The sequence below is a fragment of the Zonotrichia albicollis genome, chromosome 31 (assembly GCF_047830755.1).
Source record: "Zonotrichia albicollis isolate bZonAlb1 chromosome 31, bZonAlb1.hap1, whole genome shotgun sequence".
In the NCBI taxonomy this organism is placed as follows: Eukaryota; Metazoa; Chordata; class Aves; order Passeriformes; family Passerellidae; genus Zonotrichia; species Zonotrichia albicollis.
Genome location: NC_133849.1, coordinates 1,579,282 through 1,599,880, shown reverse-complemented (window position 1 = coordinate 1,599,880; position 20,599 = coordinate 1,579,282). Strand labels below are relative to the sequence as shown.

The 20,599-nt window shown below is 49.7% G+C and overlaps 1 pseudogene; it reads left to right on the top strand.

Moving 5' to 3' along the window:
* Window positions 1-20,599, top strand: part of LOC141725842 (class I histocompatibility antigen, F10 alpha chain-like) — a 259,037-nt pseudogene that overhangs the window by 89,426 nt on the left and 149,012 nt on the right.

The following is a 20,599-nucleotide window of genomic DNA, read 5'->3' as shown; positions in this document are numbered from 1 at the left end:
GGTGTGGGGAATGTGAGAAGAGCTTCAGGTAGAGCTCAGCCTATTCCTGGCACCTCCAAAGACGGCGGTGTTGGATGCAGAGATCCATGGGGATGCAGAGATCCCCCTGCAGCCCCCGGAGCAGCCACCCTGAGCACGGCGATGCCTGAGAGGAGGCTGTGATCCCGTGGCCAGAGGGCCCCGCTGGAGCAGCCTGTCCTGGCAGGACTGACCCCGGGGCACAGTGACCCACGCTGCAGCACTTGGAGGGGGCTGTGCCCCGTGGGATGGACTCAGCTCGGAGAAGTTCCTGGAGAAGTGTCCGGTGGGAGAGAGCCCAGGGTGCAGCAGGGGAGCGACTCCTGTCCCTGAGCAGAGGGAGAAGCCCCGGGGCATGAACAGAGCCCGGCCCCATTCCCTGTCTGCGGCACGGCCGGGGTAGGAGGTGCAGCTGGAAGGAGGGAGGCGAGGGGGAAAGCTGGATTTAAGGGTCTTCACTTCTCATTATCCTGCTCTGAGTTTTTGAAGTTTTCTGTCAGAAATCTCTCCCCTCTCCCACTTATCCACAAAGGTTTTGAGCAGTTTTCCCTTTTTGAGGGAAATCAAAGTGATGCACTGCTGCCACTAATTAGGGGTAGGAGAAGTGAGGCTCCAGGGCTTCCCGCTGAGCCGGAGCCACCGGAGCCGCAGTGTCGAGAATGCCTTGGCAGGAGCTGCGGAGAAGTTTCTTTGTGTTTTCAGCTCAATCCCCTCGGGCCCGGGCCCGTTCTAAGGCTGTCCCTCAGCTCCGCTTCCACCCTCACGCAGCCCAGGGGGCCCGGAGAGCGAGGGGCGGGGCTGTGCCGTGTGCAGGGCCCGCCCCTGGCTGCGATTGGGCGGTGGTGCCGTCAGTCGTGGTTGTGGCGCGCTGATTGGTGGGAGCGGGGCGGAGCAGGGCCCCGGTGGCGGGCTGAGGGCGGCCGCGGCTCGGCAGCGGCGCCGTTGTCGGTGCGTGTGTGCGGGCCGGGAGCGGCGGCAGCGGCCGGAGCGCGGTGAGGCAGCGGCGCAGCTCGGAGGCGGCCGCAGCGCAGGTGGGAGCCGCGCTGGGTTGTGCAGGGGCTCGGGTCTGGCTGCGGGCCTCGGGGGCGGCAGGGGTCTCAGGCGGGTTCGTTGTGCCGTGTCCGGCCCGTGTTGCCGCTGGCGTGAGGGCGCTGCGGGAGCGGCTGCCCGCGGTCTCCTTGCGGCCGCTGCCTCGGCAGGAGCCGCTGCCGGAGCAGCGCTGGCTCGGCCCGGTTCCTGTGGCTGGGACAGAGGGGGCTGCCCCGTGCCCGGGGCTGTGCGGGGAAATTGCCGTGGCCGGAGGTTTCTGTGCCCAGAGGAGACAGAGGAGTCCTGTAAAAGTGACTTTATTGCTGAGCAGAGGGAGAGGCCTTGGGCAATTTCCTTCAGGTGTCTCTTAAATGCAGGCTCCTTTATATTTCCCCATCCTCATCTCCCTCTCCCTTTGCCCACTGGCTGAGATACTTGGAAGGTTCAGACTTCCTGATGGGCGAACTGCATGTCTCCCTTACGATGCAAACCCTCCCCCCCATATAACATCCGATATTCGTGGCTCTGTTAAGTCTTTTTTCTTCTCGAGGCTCAGGATTTCAGCGGCACTTAGTCTGAGCAGCAGTCTGTGTTAATTAGTAACATTTTCTGACACTGATGGTTTCTCCCGTTACTACAGGTCACTGGCCCCATCTCCAAGCAGATTCTCACATTGACTTGTTTTTTCTAACTGGGTCCTCTTTCGTTTAGGTATTATTTTCAATTACCTCATTCCCTGTCATTTCCTGGGCATTTCTGGATCAGGAGGCCTGGCTGCCACCTGCATACCTGTGAGAAATGACCATTTACTTTAAAATTTTAAAGTTTTATTAAACTGAAACAAACAAAACAAAGGACTGAATAAGGTAAAAGGGAGAGTGCTGCCAGCATGCCTATCTGCCAGATGCTCATCCACTAAATGGCTGCTCCACCTTTTCTACGGTGGTGTCTCATCAGTCAACCCTGGCACCTCCCAAATGCCAGTCAACTCTTCCTTGCCGTCATTGATGGAGAACTTCATGCAGCTCGATTGGAGGTGCGGTGTTCCCCATTTCTGCCTGCCCTATGCAAGGGGGCACATGTGCCCGCCCTCCCTCCATGTGACCCCGACAACCCTGACAACCGAGGCTCTCCAGTGGCAACGTTACAGGAGGGGATAGGGACAACGAGGAGAACAGAGGTTGTCCAAATTACAAACAAAAATAACGTAACCATACATCAGCAAAGTTTCTCTTAACATACAAAAAGTATTCATCCCTTAATTCCAAGAGCCAATCGTCATATTACCCATCTATAACAATCCCCTTGCTCACCTACTGAATGAGCTGCACTCTCAAGGTGTGGCGTGTGGTACAAAGATGAGAGTTACTGTAGCACATAAGAGGAGAAACAGCTATTGTTTAACCCATGGTCTGCCAGGGAGCCACGAAAATGTGTCCCATTCCCATTCCTTCCACGTTTGGATTGGTGCCTGAGCTTCTGTCTTATTTCCTTTGTTTTCTGTTTCACCACTTTTCCATTGTCATCTCCTTGCCAACAGCAATTTGAGTCTTTAAATTTTCCACAAACTCCTCCTCCTTCTGCTAACAGATGATCTGATCCCATCCTATGGTTAAGTCTTGTGTTCCTCATTTCAGTCGATTCCTCAGCAGGAAGTTCAGGAGCTGGAGCTGTCTGGTTGGTTATTCCGAGGACAGCTTGTAATCTAATGATGCCATTGAAATGAGAAATGGGTTCTGTGGCTCCTCATATGAATTGGTTCGGGTTCCCAGGGGCTGGTTCATGGTGTTGCAGGATTTGTTTTGCTGGCCGTTCATCTTTCCTCCATTTTTGGGCACTTCCTCAGGAGCCAGGGCTGCATCAATTGACCACTTTTCTCTAATTAAATCATCAAATCCTTGGATTCCCAACCGATTTCCCTGAATTTTTGGCAGGAAAAATCCCCAGTGCTCTGATACACCCTATATAACATAGACAGTGACAGCACATATTGGAGTGGGCAGAGGGATGATTCCCCCCCACTTATTTTAGTGAAGTTTTCACAACATTTTCCTTTTGCTGTTTCCTTTTGCAGCTTCACGGTTTCTGTTGCAGGGTCAGATATTCTCCCCCTGGGCTCTGCCTTGAGCTGTGCAAATTCCATCAGTGCCAGCAGGCAGAGCTTGGGGTGAGGGGCAGAGGGAATCAGCCCAGTTCCTGCCCCAGGCAAGAGACCCAGGTGCATTGTCCACACTTTGCCCAGCAGTGTTAAACTGAGCCTTGTGTTCCAGTGCAGCAATCTGGTATCTCATATGTTCCCTCCCATCCACTGCTTTTATTTTTCTGCTTTTTTTAAACAATATTCTGTTAACTGTTTACAAGGTAAACGGTCACCTTTAATGCTCTTCTAGGTTTTAAAAGGCAGCCTAAAGAGAATATGGAAGAACCCATAACAAAATTTTGCCATCACTAAGGACTATGCATACACATACACAAAAACCTCCCTCCGTATTGAAGTTAGAGGGGAGACGACCCACCTTGCGTTGGTCAGCATCGACTCCACTTTATTGATAATTCAGGCACTTTTTATATCAGTGTTAATTCACTTCATGCATATTGCAAAATCTGAGCTTACAATAGGTCAGAGATAACATACCAACTCCTCCTTATGTTTCCAATACCAAGATTTGGGTTCTCAAAATTATTCTTGCTTTTCCAAAACAGCCAAAGATAGAACATCCACTTGCTATGAGAAAGCTGCCTGAGAACTCTGATGTGCAAGGCTCTCAAGGCCTTCATGTTTGTCACTTTTACCTGTAGTTAAAAATAATCTGAGAACCTCTGCTGTTCACAGAAACAGGCTGTGAGAATCTGCTCCTCACAGCTGCCTTCTAGGCCATCCCTGAAAAAATCTCCAACACCTCCGCAATAAAAATTTCTGCTACTTCCCTGAAGAACAAAAATTGGCTCTCAGAACCCTGGTCCAAACGTAACTGACAATATTAAAGTAAGATTGTTAAGAAAAAAACATTCTGATGTTGTAATCTTAGCACTGAATCTGGAGGAAGAACAAAAACTCCCCAACAATATTTTTAGTGTTAGATAATCAAGGCATTACTTGATTCTGGCCAGGATGTGCAACAGAAATAATTTCATCCACATATAGCCCGGCTGTGTAGAGAAAAATCATTCCATAACATGTGAGTTTTACTAGATTTATCCTGAACTTTCTACAGTCTGACACAATATAAATCCATTGGTTTAATATTCATTGTTTAGAAGTTGGGTTGTTCTTAGTATTTGGTTTCCTGTTGGACCCGGATTTCTTCGCGTCGGATGTGAATTCGGTCTCCACACTCCTGGATTTCCTTCTCAGCCTTTTCCAGCCCAGTTGTCTCCAGCTCTGCCGGGGGCAGTGCCTGGGGTAGGTGTTGGTTGCTGTTTGCTGCTGGGCAATGTTGATGTTTTGTTGCTGCTCGTTATCTCTGTGGGTGTCTGTTGGGCTGTTCCCAGTCTATTAACATGTTAAGCTCATCTCTATTGAATGCTGTCACATCCTATAAAAAATAATTCAAGACTCCTTTCCCCAAAGCAAAGGGAAAAGAAGCACAATTAGAGAAATAATTTATTTTTATAAATTAAATTTGAAATTATTCTTTTTTAAAATACCTGTATAATTGATGCAGTGATTGCTGAAGCAGTGAGAATTGCTTTTGCCCCCCTGTTAGGTGCCATGATGTCAGCAGAAGATATTGAAGCCTTCCTGCTCAGGGCATTTCAGTGCCAGGCTCTCACAAGCACCCACAGCTGCGTGGGTTGGGCTGAGCATGGGGCGGTGACCTGCGCTGTGTCTGATTGCCCTTCCTTAATAACAGCCTGTCTTGTAGCTCTTTTCCCTTCTGCTGCCCTTGCAGAGCCCTCCACAAACACATTTTCTCCTTCAGGCCAGGCAATGTCCCATCATCAATCTGTCCCAGCCTGGGTCTGGAGCTCTGTCCCTTGAGTGCAGTCCTGGGTTCCTTGCCAGCCCCTCTCCAGGCTGTTCAAACAGGAGGCTGGGTTAAACCCTTGCCCTGTCCTCAGTTCTAAATCCTTCTGTGCCATTGGAGAAGTTTCATACTGTAATAACCGAGCCCTGCTCATCCATGTAGAGGCTCTTTTGATTGTCAAAGTTTTATCTTGATGCCAGACTTGAACTGTAGGAGATCTTACTGTTGTCATCAGTTTTCAGGCCTCAGTTCCTATGGAAGCTGTGGCTGCACAATTCTGCAGACAATGAGGCCACTCTGGCCACTGTGTTAAACATTTTAACACAAGAATTCATTTGGCATGACCCTGTTTAATATCTGCCTATAATGCAAATTCTTTTTCCCTGTCTGGAAGGCCCAGCTCAGCCACCTCAGTTAATCTTCATTTTAACACTTGAAAATTCTGTGATTTTTCCTTGTGTCCATCCATCCAGTTTGTTGACTGGCAGGATAGGGGTGTTGTAGGGAGAGATCCCTGGCTCCAAAACCCTGCCTTTAACAGGGACTCAGTACCAGGCTGTGAGCCCTTCCTTCCCTCTCTTGGAAGAGGGTATTGATTTTAGACACTTCTTGTCCTGGTTGCTTCAAAGTCATTTGGGGAGGCTCCATATCAAATTGTCTGTATTTTTCTGGGGCTTCCCACACTTCTGGGTTCACTTCAGCATAGGCCTTGTCAGGTTTTGGCACAAAGGTAGAACAGAACTAGCCTCTGTATCCCCTTTTACAGTATTAAAATCCAGCTCTCAAATTCCTTCCTAGTTAATTACAATCACTGGAGGAAAAAAAAATTAATTTATTTCAAACCTATCCCCCACAGCTTCTAATAGTGGTTGAACAAATCATACCTACTCATCTTTCCCACTCATTCCCTTAAAAATTAAAATATTCCTTTACTGTTTTGCCCATTAGGTCTAAGATTCAGAGTGGATTGAGAGGCCCCTGTGTCCATCAGGAAATGCCTCCTCTCAATGCAGACCCACCCTGAATGTTCTCAAGGGCTCCAGTGTGGAGGGTCCCTGGTGTGATGGGAGCTGTGACAGCCCTGCCAATCCATGTCCATCAAGGGATGGACTTGCTGGTGCTGAGGGTGCTGCTGTCTGTGCTTGCAGTGTTCTTGTGCCCTGCAGCTGGAGCCCTGGTTCCTTGCCAGGGGCTGTTTGGGTGGGCTCTCCCCTGCCGAGGAGGGCAATGCCTGTGCCAGGTGCTTGTGGCCGAGCCTGTGCCCTGGGTGCTGGGGCCCCCTTGGGCCCTGGGGTTGATCCCTCAGGGGCTGTAGGAACTGTGCCCTGGCCTTTGCCTTCAGCTTGGCCTTTTGCTGCTCCCTTCTTGCACTCACCTGCTGTGCCTTTGTGCCCAAGTGCTGCAGGGCCTTCTTGTGCCCCTCCTGCAGCCCCCTCAGTGCCTGTGGGTGCTCATCCTCTGACAGCTGCTGAGCTTTCTGCAAAATCATTTGTTTTCCAGCGACCCAAAGCATATCTTGATCCTTCCCTTATAATCGACATTTCCCAGGTGTTCCTTGCTCCTCCTCCCTGTGCTCAGGGTGCCCTCCCCAGCCCGTAGCCCAGAGCCGCTCCCTGTCCTGCCGCAGTGTCCAAAGGCGCCCCCCGGCGGGCAGGGCCGGCAGCTGCACGGGGCCGGGCAGCGGCCGGGGCGTCCCGCAGCCTCCTGGGGGCCGGGGGCCGCTGCCGGCCCTGCCCGGGGCTGGTGGGGTCAGGCAGCGCCCGGCGCTGAGCCCCGGCTGCCCCACAGCCCCGGCCCGGCCCCGCAGCTCCCCACAGGCCCCCAGCCCGTGCTCCCGGTGCCGCAGCTCTGCGCCCGGTGCTGCCGCTGCCCCCCACAGAGAAACCCCCTGAAACCCTGACCTCCTTGTTTTCCTCTCCTGGAAACCAGGGATACAAATGATCAGCTGACAAAGGTTGTGGATAAGACCCTGCTGAAAAACATCCCAATCCTCAGTATTTTTCTCTTCCACCTCTTTTCTTTTTCTTACCACATAGATTCCTCTTGCTGCTTCTTGCCTTAACCGTATTGCTGCACACTCCTCTTCACCCAGTCTCTTCCCAGCACACCAACACCATCCATCCATCCCCTGTTGTCTAAATCCCTTCTCCGCTTCCCTTGTTGCCTCTCTGGGTGTCCAAGTCCTTAATTACCTCTGGGGAAATGTGCAAACTCCTTCAGCTTCTCGGAAGGGACCCTTCAGAGATAGTTTGGGATCATCATCCCTTTGGCACAGGACCCCTTCCTGGCTTTCTCTTTTCTACCCTGCATGGGTGCCCTGCCATGTTCACTCCCCAAAGATCCCAATGCACTCACTGATGAGATTTTCAGTGCTCTCTCCCTGCTCACTCTTCAGAGCCCGCCCTGATGTGTCACTCTTCTGTCTCGTGGTCACTCAGGTACCCAATCAATCCCATGTGCTGCTGTCCCCCAAGGGAGCCGATCACCCAAACTGGGTGAGGCACCTTCAGCTGCACTCACTGCCCGCTGCTACATATGGTGGAAGGAATTCCAGACGCGTCCCAAGGTGTGTGGAAAACTTGACATCACCAGAGGTTTCTGTCCACAAAGCAGACAGACGAGTCCTGTAAAAGTAATTTAATTCCTAAAGAAAGGCAGAGGCCATGGGACATTTCCTATGGAGTCTCTCCAGTTGTTGGAGGACACAGCCTCCTGATCATCCTGATTTTCTCAGCTGCATCTCCCTCTTCCTTTCCCCATTGGATGGAGTACTTAAAAGGAACAGACTTCCCAATCCACCTACTACATATCCCCTTGATATGCTCCCTATTTTTATGTAGCAAACGGTTATCATGGCTCTGTGAAGTCTTTGTTTTTCTCGAAGTTCATGAATTTAGCAGGACCTTGGCTGAGCAGCAGTCTGTGTGATCAATTAATAACGTTTTCTGAAAATGATGGCTTCTCCTGTCGCTTCCTTATGTACAAGTTCCTGGCTCTATCTCTGAGCAGATTCACAGCAGCTGTTTGTAAAGACACTTTCCTCTTCTTCCTTTCATGGGGGTCCCCCATTTGTGGGACGTCCCCCCTGGAGCAGGGTGTCCCCCCTTGCTGCAGCCCCACCCTCAGGCAGTGCTCAGCCAATCATAGCACATGGCGCTGATGACTCAGCAGTTGCCGGGCAGACCTGCAGCTCCCAGCGTTCCCCATCTGTGTGCCCCCCTTGAGGGGGATCTGGGGAGGTGGGAGTGGGGCAGCGCCAAGGCCGGGCCCCCCCGTGCTGTCCTGGCGGGAGCGGCTGCAGTGGGGACCGAGTGCGGGCGGGAGCGGCCGAGAGCCCAGCGCTGCCCCAGCCCGACCTGGCCAACTCCATCCCTGCCCCTGCCGTGGGATGCTGTGGGTTTGGGGGGAAGAGGGAGCCGGCAGTGTGTGCTGGGCCTGGGGCAGGAGGAGAAGGGAAGGAGAAGCAGGGTTGAGGAACGAACTGGTCAAATGCTGCACGTGGGAGGAAAAGGTGGGATTGTGCAGGAGAAGGAGGAGTTGTAGGAGGAAGAGGAGTGTGAGGAAGAGCAGGGACAGAGGAGAAGGAGGAGCAGAAAGAGGTGGCACCACAAGGTTCTACTCCTCCCTATATCTGCAGCCTCCCCCACAGCCCCAGGAGCTTTGTGCCCCCAGATGCATCAGGTGACCGGGGTAGGGCTAATCCATGATTTTCATGGGGGCTGAATCTTGATGTTTCTGAGCATTTTTAGGCAAATGTTGGTGCTTTTGTTTCTTTGTGAGGGCTGAATCTCTTTATTTTGGCGGGAGTTTTTGCTGAATATTGGCGTTTGGGAAATTTTAGACTTGCATCTTGATCTTTAGAGGATTTCTGTGCTGAATCTTGGTGTTTTGGAGGTTCTTACCGACACAAGATGCCCAATGACTTTCCTAGGTGAACTTGGACATGGAGGTTTTTCCAGTCCTAGCTGCTCTCCTCTTGATTTTTTCCCCAAACCAGGATTTTTCATTCCCAGGGCGTGGCCTGATGGAGGAGGAGGAAAAGCCCCAAATGTACCTCATGAAGAGGGGCAGCAAACCCTGCCCAGGGAGCTCTGGGGAGGAAAGAGGCCCCGTGAGCCAGGAATGCATCCTGCGATCCAGCCAGAGCTCAGAGCTGGTGAAGAAGCCTCATGTCAGGGAGAAGCCACACAGATGCTTGGAATGTGGGAAGTGTTTCAGCTGGAGCTCCACCCTGAGGCAGCACCAGGTGATCCACACTGGGGAGAGGCCATTTGAGTGTGAGGAGTGTGGGAGGAGTTTCAGCCACAACTCCGTCCTGATCCAACACCAGAGGATCCACACCGGGGAGAAGCCCTTTGAGTGTGGGGAATGTGGGAAGAGCTTCAGGCAGAGGGGCCAACTGATCCGGCACCAGGTGATCCACACTGGGGAAAAGCCCTATGAGTGTGGGGAATGTGGGATGAGCTTCAGGCAGAAGGGCTACCTGGTGCAGCACCACATGATCCACACTGGGGAGAAGCCCTTTGAGTGTGGGGAATGTGGGAAGAGCTTCAGAGGAAGCTCGGCCCTGATTCGGCACCAGGTGATCCACACAGGGGAACGGCCCTACAGCTGCTTGGAATGTGGGAAGAGCTATAGGTGGAACTCTGACCTGAGAAAACACCAGCGTACCCACACTGGGGAGAGGCCCTACGTGTCCTGAGTGTGGGAAGAGGTTTCACAGGAGCTGCGATCTCCTCAAACATGAGCGGATTCACACGGAGGAGAGGCCCTTCCGCTGCCCCGACTGTGGGAAGGGCTTCAAGCAAAACTGCAAACTCACCATCCACCGGCGCATCCACACTGGGGAGAGGCCCTACGAGTGTGGGGAGTGTGGGATGAGATTCTCACAGAGCTCTCACTTGACAGAACACCAACGGAGGCGCCACTGAGGGAAGCCCTGTGAGTGCCCCAAGTGTGGGAAGAGCTTTGTGTGCTGCTCCAGCTCCATCCGCCATGAGAGGATCCATGTTAGATGATCCCCAGTGACAGTTGTTGGGCAGAGCCCTGGTGATCCATGGTCCTGCTGATCTGTGTTGGGAAGACACCTGGCTTGGAGGCTTCACATCTTCCTGGTTCCCTGTGGGCAGCTAGATAAATGCAGCAGCAGGAACATCCATTGGGACACAGACCAACAATGGGAATTCCTTGGGGACAACAGATTTCGACTTTCAACCACATAAAATCTTTTGCATTCATTCCTATCTTCTGGTAACATGAACTAGTACTGAATGGTGTTGAAGGTATGTTCAAGGTGGACTGGACTATATGATTCTTGTTTCCCCAGTCTGTTCTGTTTATGCTGAATAATAAGTTTTGTACCTTTAGGACTTGTCCTGAGAGTGAAAGGGGGAGAGAAGAAGCACGGAGTTTGTTTTCAGACTCGGCACTCACTCCTCCACATTCCTGCTCCTGCACTGTGTTGTCTGCAGTTGGACAGACAGTGGGACAGAGCTCTCCTTTGCTTTTAGTTAGTTTTAGCTAGCTGAGGCAAAGAAGTTCCCTGGACTGTGGGGTTTTTTCCCTTTTCTTTGGACCTGTTTAAACCTGCTCTGGCCTGAACACCCAGGGGAGCACTGGCAGCGCACACCTGTGGCCCACCAGGCCGGGCCTGGGCCGTTGCATTTCAAGCACCAGAGGGACTGATAAGAGACTGAGTGAGCCAAGCTACAGCCCACGGAGGGGAGTTCGTGAGTTTGTTTCTCTTTTAGAGCAGCAAGAGGTTTTATTGTTTAATACTGTTTAGGTTTTATTGTGTAATAAACAGGTTTTTCCACTTTTCTTCAAGGAGGTCTTTTATTTTTCCTGAACCAGTTGGGGGAGGGGCCAATTCAGTCTGCTGTCTAGAGGAACCCCTTTGGGGGTTCTCTCCCAAATTTGTCCTGAACCGGGACAAGGTCTTTTCCAACTTCAGGGATTCCACGATTTTCATTTCCTATTGCCCAAGGGTGTCTTCCGTAGCTAAATGATGAAAAACTGGGGAAAAGACCAAGATTTTGGAGACAGTGGGATAGAAACTCCACCAGAAAAGGTTCTTGCCTTCTGCCCAAGCACGTGGATCCTCAGCCAGCATGGACACTGAAATCCTTTTGTTATGGTCTTGATTTTTTTTAAATTTCTCTTCATGCCTTTAAAATATCTAATCTTGAGGTAAAAGTAGACATTGAACTAAGACATGGCTGTGGTCATGGTACAACGCAGATATGGTGGGACACAGACATGGAGAGTGACATAGGGACACATGGACATGGAGGGGGCCATAGCCATTCATGGGGACATGTGTGGACACGGGCATGGATGGAGATGTGGGGAACAATGACAGGGATGGAAACATGGTGGGGAGACAGCCATGGGTGAGGACATGTTGGGACATGGCCAGCGACTTGTGGGGACATGGCCATGGCCAGTGCCATGGGGAAAACTTATAGGGCATGTGGGGGATGCTGGGTTGGAGGGAGTTGAGGGTTCCTGGGAGGGACCTGGAGCTTGCTGAGGCCTTTGGGGAACCCAGGCCAAGTGGCTCTGGCTCTGCTGGGTGACCCAGGGGGAGGTTCTGGGGCAGCTGCTCAAGGACCCCCTGACCTGAAGCCCCAGCCAGGCATTGGGCTCCTGGAAGGGGATGAACGTCCTTGTCCCAGGAGGAAAATCCCAGCGCCCCCAGGGTGTCAGGGGCAGCTGAGAGACCACAACAGGGAGGGACACGCCAGACAGAGCTGTCACACTTCTTAGCTACAGCCCAAAAGTCCCAAAACTCAGGGATTGCTCCCAGGAAAAAGCATCCAGAAGCTGCATGAATTGAGGGAAAAGGGGGATGTGATCCCTTGAGACTGAGCAGGAGGGGCCTGGATCCCCCAAAACCAAACACAGGGACAAGAGGTGGAACTGAAGGCACGATGGGAAAGGGGTAGGAATGCAGGGGAAAAGAGGATTCAAAGTGGGAGAGGGATGGTAAATGAGCCTTAATTGGTCTTATTCTAGGGCAAGCTATGACAGCTCCAGAGCTCAGCCCCCAAGGGGACTGAGTGCCAGAAGCCAGCTCGCTCAGACCAAGGCCACGGGTCAGCCCCTAGCAAGCAGCGAATATTCAGCTCTTAGTGATTAGCCAGCTCTTATGATTTCAGCTTTGCTTGCTAGGTAGCTTTCCCTTGACTTGAGGCTCCAGCAGACGGTAGAGAGAGGAGAAGGAGAAGACGCCAGCTGTTCCACATGTATGGCTTTATTGGAGGGGTTCGTGAAGAGTCTCAGCACTTCTTCCGAGTTAGTAGGGGTACAGTATGCTACTTTTATAACCTTGGCCCGGTTCCAGTCCTGACCGATGGCAAAAGGTTAGAGGGACCATAAGTGACCAACATTAAGGTTAACAAGATATTGCCTTACATGGCTATAGGGATAGGTTATAGGGCGGATGTCCCTGGAGTCAGGAAGCTTCTTCGCTATTGTGTGAGCATTTCTATTATTCAGATTCTCCACGGGGCTGTGGCTAAACCTGAGGGTTTCACTACAGGATGGGATCCCCAAATTGAGTTGGGAGAGGTTCTTGGGTTGGGGGAATGATGGGAGAGTGGAGGGAAAGTTAGGGATGGGATAGAAGAAGGGTGGTTCTGTGGGGATCCTATTGTGTCCCCACTGCTTGATCCCTGGAGTGATTCCCTGGGGCTCTGGAGGGGAAAGGATCTGCACTGGGTGGGTTCCCAAGCCCCCTGCCCATCGCTGGGGGGCTCATGGGAAGTTCTCTGGTTCCCTCCACCCAAACGCTGCAGCCGTGGGACAGACAAGGGTGTGAAAGTAGGATCTGGAGTGGGCAGGGAGGAGGAGCAATAGGAAGAGGAGGGAGAGAGGAGGCGGAGGATGGGAAAAGGAAGAGCAGGAACAGGAAGAGGAAGAGGAGGAGCCACAGCAGAACCCCACGGTTTTCCCGCTTTCCCACTGAGTCTGCAGCTCCCCTGGTCCTGGCAGCATCAATGCCCCAGATCTCACAGGTGAGTGGGGAGGGACAGCTCACCCCAAATCCATTTGGGGGTCTCTGGGAGGGTTTGTTTACAGAGGAGGGGATGTTTGGATCTTACAGGGCCCCAAAAGTGAGACGCGGATGCCCTTTTGGAGAATTGTGGAAGATTCCTGTGGCAAACTGTCTGTAGTGGCTGGGGCAGTGGTGCCAGTTGTGGGGGGACCTTGATTTTGGGGCTCTGATTGGCATCAGAGTGGGGAGAGCAGCAAAGGCCAATCCTGGAGCTGGGGGATCCTGGCAGCCTGTAGGGGTGGGGGAAGCTGGAGATGAGCAGGGTCTGGGCCTGCCTGCCTGTGAACAAGGCAGTTACTTCTCGAGCTGGGCTTGGGAAGCAGGACCAAGGGTCTCACCTGTTGTTTTTCCCCCAAGCCAGGATTTGTCAATCCCAAACTTTGTCTGGATGGAGATGGAGGAGGCTGCGAGGAAAAGGAAGATGGCCTGGGACATGAGGCAGGTGAGAAGGAAGTCGCTGCCCCTTTCCCCCTCTCCTCTGCTCCATGTCTCAGCCCAACATTTTCCCTGGCTGCAGGACAACCCCACTACCAATGCCGTCCTGCCAGGGATGAACTGGGGGGATCTCCTTCCCCTTCCCTCTGGCACAGAGGCACATCCCATCCTGTCCTTTTCCATAGCTCCTTCCCTTTCTCATTCTGTCCTTCTTTCTTCCTCATTCCTTCCTTTCCTTTTCTTACCCCAGACACTGAGCTGCAGACAGAGACCAGGGAGAGCAAATCCCTGCTGCAGAACCTCATGGAAGAGGCAGTTTTCAGCAGCTCTATGGAATGGGAATCCAATGGGGAGGATAAGCCCTGGAGATGCCATATAAGGAGGAGTTGCAAACTCAGCCCTGGGAGCTGTGAAGAGGAAAGATGCCCCCTGTATCCAGAAGGCAGCTGGAGATCCATTTGGAACTCAGAGGTGGCGGAGACAACTCATGGCTGGCAGAAACCCCACAAGTGCTTGGAATGTGGGAAGGGCTTCAGCCAGAGCTCTGGAGCTCAGACATGATCCAGCACCAGGTGGTCCACATGGGGACACAGCCCTACAAATGTGGGGAGTGTGGGAAGGGCTTTGGGTGGAGCTCCAACCTCATCAATCACTGCAAGGTCCACACTGGGGAGAGGCCCTATGAGTGTCCTGAGTGTAGGAAGTGGTTTCTGAGCAGCTGCAATCTCATCATAATGAGTCAAGGGGTGAGCTGGAAATGTATTTACAGTTATTGAAAAGTGTGGATGAGTCAAGGGGCCAGCTGGGAGTACAAGTGAGATAGTAGAAGATTACATATTTTAGCTAAGATTTTAAAATTGGTTAAGAAGCTAAGTTAGCTAGCAAAACTCACATACCTTAGTGAAAGAGTAACAAATATATTTGAAAAGTAAAGCTAGGAGTGGCAGGGGTAGATGTAGCAATTGTGAAGAAGCAGAGACCATGGAAATATCTTGCCTTAAGAATAATCAAACAGTTCAGAGTGGCTTGGGGCATGACAAGCAGATCAAAAAGTCCTGCCAACTGGCCATGGGTGAAGAGTTTACCATGAGAAAGAGAGCTTTCTTCTTCCCATACGCCCACTCCCTTATTTCAAAATCCCACAGACCCAACTTAAGCGAGTGCAATTGTGCAGCCATTTTAGGTATTCAGCTGATTATAATACAAAGTGGGCAGATAATGATTATATACTACACCTCCTTAGAAACTGCTTGGATATGTAAAGCCTTTTCTGTATAAATAGAGAGCAGGAGTCTGCAACTCCTTGCACCTGCATTTGGAAATGATTCCTCATGTGTCCAGCGCTGCAATAAAATACCCTTCTTTTCAGCTTTAATTAGTTGAAGAGTTGTCTGTCCGTGCTTCAGTACATCAGCAGATTCACACAGAGGAGAGGCCCTTCCGCTGCCCCGACTGCGGGAAGGGCTTCAGGCACAACTCCACCCTTGTCACCCACAGGCACATCCTCACTATGGAGAGGCCCAATGAGTGTCCTGTGTGTGGGAAGAGATTCTCCGGAAGCTCTCACTTGAGCCAACACAAATGGAGGCGTAATTAAGGGACGCCCTGTGAGTGTCCCCAGTCCCGGTGTCACCCCCTTTTCTCTGCCCACAGAGCTCCTGAGCTGGTGGCAGCCACAGCCCCTTCCGGTGGCCTTGCACCTGGCTGAGACCTCCTGTGATTGGGCAGGGAGGATTGGGGCGTGACTGGGCAGGGAGGGTGAGGGCCAGGTGAGGAACACTGGGTGCTGAGGGTCTGCCCAGCAAGTGGTGAGTCATCAGACCTGCTCTCTCTGATTGGCTGACTCTTGTTCATCACATTCTCTGATTGGCTGTGGAGAGGCCTGGGAGTTGAGAGCAGGAATGGGAGTGATCCCCCCCAGAGCACCGGCATTGGCAAAATAGACCCAGCCTTGGCACAGGGAGTGAATTTATTACCAATCAAATCACAGCAGGACAAAGATAAGGGAAAGGAATCTCTCCAAACTTTTCCCTCCGCCTAGGGGAGTTAATGATGATGGAGACACAGGGATATCCAAATTTAGATCAGAAGCCAGTTTTATTGGGTATTGGTGGTTCGTGCCCACCCAGGGACGCCAAATATTGGAATATGAATCCCAATATTACCAGTTAGATTGTGCTTGGGCCAGTCTGATCCTTGCTGCTAGGCCGAAGGCAGCATCTGTGGTGTATCACCCCAGAGACACCTATAGCTTGCTGGTGGTTGCAGCTGGGCCCTAAGCAAGTCCAGGCTTGTGAGGAACTCTGTTTACCTCAGGAAGAAGACTTCAGGCGAAGGTGAAGAGAAAAAAGGAGAGGATTCTGCTGGAGGGTTTAATATCCAGAGGTTTGTTCCATGGTGACAAAGGTCTGAATCTTGGGAAGAGCTCCAGCAGAATACCCGACCGCATGGCTGGACTCACCTTTTAATTTCAAGAGGAGGGAGGGGAGGGGACAGGTGAGCCACCAACTAGGTGGGAGGGGCGGGGTCTCAAGGGATGAGGGACACCTAGACAGGCCAATGACCTCTGGGCCTGAGGGGCATCCTTTGAACTTCAACAACCACACGACGCCTTGTTGGAATGTTAAGCCTGATTGACAGGACTAACTCAGCAAGGGGGCGAGGGGGGAAGGGAGATGGGTATTGGCACACCTGGAAAGGGACCCGGGACCCGGAAGTCTAAAACAGGACATTACAACACACTACAGCATGGTATACCAGGGGTTTATAGAGATTTTTACTTGTATGGTGCTTACATAGGGCTCTTTTTTCGGTAACAATCCCCCAGTGGTTACACATTCTTCAGGACATGATGTCACCTGTTAACATTATCTTATCACTAAGTCTCACGATATTTTTCTTGGCCACTTCTTGCCCTGAGAACCTTTATCTGTGTCTGTCTTTCCCATGGTTTCTGCTTGATCAGTCCTCAGATAACAGGCCCCTTTATCAGTTCCATTGTACTCTCTGTTTTATTCCCCATACCTCCCCCTATCTGTTCAAACAAAAATACACTCTTACGTGACTTGTCTATTAATTTTTTCACACACTGTAAAATACAAAGAATAAGCGTAACAATGCCTAATACAATGCCTAATACATATAAGGCTATTTTAACAAAATTTCTTATCCATCCGCCAAGTTTCCAGTCCCCCAGAAGTTTTCCTAGCCCTGTTAACGCTGATACCACTGGGTAACCTTAACCATTTTCCCAAGGGCATAAGTCTGTTAGAGGTTAAACAGGTGCTGATGTGGTGTTGAGGTCCTGTTCACAAGGGTTCTCTGCCAGTATTGGTGTTCAAGGTGAATCTTCAGGGCATGCACTCAAAGATTCTCAAAACGGCGTCACATTCTTTGCTGGAATTCACTTGGGACCATTCTCTATGGAGACACAAGCAAAACCTCTACCCCAGGTTGTGCACACTGGCAGCCTGGTAAGAGAGAGAAAGCCAGATAAACTTTCCCAGGAATTGTTCTGGGGAGTTTTGAGAAGTCTCAGAGAAAGAATTAAAACAATGTTGCAGCTGGTGTTTTGAACAGTTGTTTTCTCATAAGAGGTTTACTAAAGTGTGTTTCCTTAAGTAGCCAATCATGTGAAGTGTATTGATTAAAGGACCAATCAGGTCCACCTGTTTCAGAGCAGTGTATAAAAAGGAACGGGTTTCTAATAAAATTATTATTAGTCTCCTGAAGAGAGTTAGACTTCATGTGTCACCTGACTCCTGTTCCTGACTCAATGGTGACACCATGTGAACTAAGGATCAGGCCCCAATATCTTACCAGATTCTGGATCCTTCATTAAGGCAAGGATTTTTTCCCTTTTGTTGCAATTGTGAATTACAATTAAAATGTCGAACAATCGGTGGGTTGGGGTCCATCAAATAACAATTCAAAAATTTTAAAACATAAAGGGCTTTCTGCAGTCTCTTGTCAGGGGTGATATCTCTGGCCCTCCCTTTCTATTGTACCAAGAGACATTCGAGGGAGCCATGAGCCCGTTCAGTGACAGATTGGCCTGTTGGGGAATGGGCAATACCTGTTTTGTGCATAATTCCCTGTGGAAGTCATATTTTCTGGAAAAATCCCTTGGCCCAGGATTCTTCTCCTGGGAAGCTGAGAAGCCTCAGAGTAAAAGGAAAACAATATTACCTCATTGCTTCTTCTGTGTTTTGCTGCTTTGGAATGTATTTGGAGATTGTTTATCCAACAGGTGATTGTTTCATTGGTTTCATGTGAATTGTTTTGACTTAATGACCAATCACAGTCAAGCTGTGTCGGGACTCTGGAAGGAGTCATGTGTTTTTCATAAGTATCTTTTAGCCTTCTGTAAGTCTCCTTCCTGTATTCTTTAGTGTAGTTTAATATAGTGTTAGTATACAATTCTTTAATATAGTAAAATATAATAAAATAATAAATTAGCCTTCTAAGAACATGGAGTCAGATTCATCATTCCTTCCTTGGTCTGGGAACCCCACAAATACAAGAATTCCCCATAAGGCAAAAAGATAGCAGCTTGACAGGAAGTATGAGCTGGGCCATCGCCTGTCTTTACTTCGGATGGTATACCAAGCATTGCAAAAGCAGCAACGTGTCTAGAGACATCTTAAGCTGTTTTCCCTGAATGGGCAGATGCAAAAAGAGCACCAGAAAAGGTATCAAAAGAGGAATTAATGTATTTTAAATGCTCAAATGCAGAAAAATGCGTAATGTCTGATGCCAGACTTGAAGGCTCTGAAACCCTCTGGGATTAATACTTCCTACACTAGAGAGAAAAGAATACTTTTGGTAATCAAGACAAACAGCAATAATTCTTGAAGTTTGGGCTTTACTAATGCCAAAGTGCCAAATCAAAGTGACACCATTTTGGTGAAAAAATGGAATGGCTCAATTTAGCCTGTTCTATCTTATTAGGTAGAACAGATTCTCATACAGGCATTGTTAAAAGGTCAGCTTGCCTGTTCCCTTCAGCTAAAAATCTGGGAAGTTCTGTATGCAATCAAATATGCTTAACAAAATAGGGAAATGTTCTATTTTCAAAGGAAAAAATGAGGAGCTGCAACCAATAAAAAATTGACAATTTTCAACCTCCTTCAAAACTGATGCTTCAGCTCTCATCACAATTCCTACAACTTCAGCTGAATCTGTAACCAGATTAAAGGAACAGAAAACTTTTGAAAAGCTCTGACAACAGCAGCAAGTTCAACAATTTGGGGGGGAGCCCTGAGCTGTGGATACATCTGCTCTCCAGGCACTAGAAGAGGGGTCTCTCCATACTACCACGGTTTTCTGAGAGTGACCAGAACCATCTGTAAATACTGCTAAGCCTTGAAGTGGAACCTCACTCCTCTTGGGTTTCTCTGTCAATTGAAAAAAAAATATAAAAGCTTAAAAAAGCTTTTAAAATATGTCAAAACAGCTCATGTTTTGGAGGATGTATTGAGATTTGTCCACTGAATTCAGCAAAGGATATATGAAGAGCCTCTGATTCCTGAAATACCCAATTCAAATAAAAGGTGGTTAAAGGTAGGAAAATAGTGGGAAATTCCACTCCTGCAAGAGAAATGAGTCTTTGTCACACCTTAACAACCAGTTGGGTCATCATTTCATGTTGGGTACTAATGGTTTTAGTCATTTGGTGTGGTAAATAAATCCATTCAGTGATAAACAAAGAGTCTGGTGCCTTGGAGTCCCATTGAAACATCAAGGCATGGGGCTGTTTTGCTGGATGCAAGGTTATTTTAAAAAAAGGCAGGTCAGGTGCTCAGCTTGCAGCTTGTTGGCTTACTATGGCATCAGTCGGGCATTGCAGTGCCTGCTGAACATGATATCTAAGTTGTCTAAGTGATAAAAGATCTGAATCTCCTTTTAACTATTGAAACAAAGGACTTTTAGCTTTGTATTTGAAATCCCTAACAAGGAGTGCACCCAGTTGATTGTTTCCAAAAGTTTTTGCGCATCACGTAAGGTGCAAATATTTGTCTGAATTTGCAGAGCTTGGGGAGAAATTGAAGAGACTCCAACGCACCACCCCAAATACCTCCACGCAGGATGTTTTTGTACCTTTTTGGGAGCCATGCAAAGCCCTGCCTGATTTACAGCATTGGTGACAAGGGCTAACTTGGGCTTTCTCCGTGACTTCCTGTTGTTCAGCTGCTACAAGAATATCATCCATAGAATGCTAGAAAAGAACACTGGGCATTTGTTGATGAACAGAACTGAGGACCTAGCAATATACCACTGGCAAATAGTACAGCTGTTTTTCATGCCCTGAGGTAAAACTATCCAGTGATATCGCTGTGAGGCCACCTGCATGTTTGTGCTTGGAACTGAAAAGGAAAATTTAGGAGCATCATCAGGATGCAAAGGAATGTTTAAAAAACAATCTTTTAAATCTATAACAGTCAAGTGCCAAGTTTGGGGAATCATGGTAGGAGATGGGAGATCAGACTGTACGGCCCCTATGACCTTCATAGCTACATTTTTCAAATGTCATGGAGTAAATGCCATTTGCCAGTTTGTTTTTTGGTAATAAACATGGGAGAATTCCAAGGACGAGTGGAAGGGACAGGGACAATATGCCCTTTCTGGAGCTGTTGTTGGACCAACTCCTTTAATGCACAAAGTTTTTGTAATGGTAGGGGTCATTGATCCAAACAAACTGGTTTCTCTGTTTTCCAGGTTAGTTTTAAAGTGTCGCGCTCCAATGGTCCCCATTAAAAATCTGATTGAATTCCAAAGCCCCACTGGGAGAGAACATCCCCCACCGCAGTACCGTTGGCATTGGTAATACAAACAGTATGACTGAGGCACAGTGTCCCTCGGGGCCTTTGATCTGTATCAAGTGGTGGTTTGACAGCTGCAGCTGCTTCCTCCAATGCCTGCAGATGCCTGGAGCACTTCAGCAAGGGACCACTGTGAGGGCCATTTGGCTTGAGAGATAACTGTAACTTCAACCCCTGTGTCTATGAGGCTGTCAGGTGTTATCTTTTGTCCTTTTGATTTCAGAGTGCACCAGCATGTAGGGCATTGTTCTAATATAGGTTTTACCCAG